This window comes from Octopus bimaculoides, chromosome 25, assembly GCF_001194135.2.
Source record: "Octopus bimaculoides isolate UCB-OBI-ISO-001 chromosome 25, ASM119413v2, whole genome shotgun sequence".
Taxonomy (NCBI): Eukaryota; Metazoa; Mollusca; class Cephalopoda; order Octopoda; family Octopodidae; genus Octopus; species Octopus bimaculoides.
Window position 1 is genome coordinate 26,300,566 of NC_069005.1, and position 1,102 is coordinate 26,301,667.

Consider the following 1,102-nt stretch of genomic DNA (forward strand, 5'->3'; position numbering starts at 1 on the left):
GCACTTTATAATGGTCACTTTGTGGCCGGCCATAACAAACAACATTCGAAATATACATATATATATTCTCTTTTACTCTTTTACTTGTTTCAGTCATTTGACTGTGGCCATGCTGGAGCACCGCCTTTAGTCGAGCAAATCAACGCCAGGACTTATTCTTTGTAAGCCTAGTACTTATTCTATCGATCTCTTTTGCCGAACCGCTATGTTACGGGGACGTAAACACACCAGCATCGGTTGTCAAGCGATGTTGGGGGGACAGACACAAACACATACACACACATACATATATATATATACATATATACGACGGGCTTCTTTCAGTTTCCGTCTACCAAATCCACTCACAAGGCTTTGGTCGGCCTGAGGCTATGGTAGAAGACACTTACCCAAGGTGCCACGCAGTGGGACTGAGCCCGGAACCATGTGGTTGGTAAGCAAGCTACTTACCACACAGCCACTCATATATATATATATACCACAAAAGCACGGACATACAAAATTGCATATATAACTATATAACTTGGGATGGTCACGAGTGCGAGGTGTTTGATCATAGAGTCAGCTCGATTAGACCGCCGTGGGAAGGGGACTAAATGCCTACACTGTGTCGTCTGCCACAAACACCTTTACGACGACGACCACCACCACCACCACCATCATCATCGTCGTCGTGTCCATTGTCGTCTGCATCGTCGTCTGCATCGTCGTCTCCATCGTCGTCGTCGTCGTCTTTGCCATTTGCAATATATATCTTCATCTGTTATCCAAGATATTACACGTAGCTGTCACATCTTCATCTCATCTTCAATCCATTTATTGCCCATCTCAGTCACGTCTGTTTATGCTAATTTCTTATCAACCGACATCATCTATCTACTCTTAGTCACACTACAACAGCTTTTCGCTAAGCTTGCAAATACATGCACAAAGTACATACACACATACATACATACATACATACATACATACATACATACATGCAAACATACATACATACATACATACATACATGCAAACATACATACATGCATGCAAAAATACATACATACATTCATACACATGCACACACACACACACACACCCGTACATACATACATAC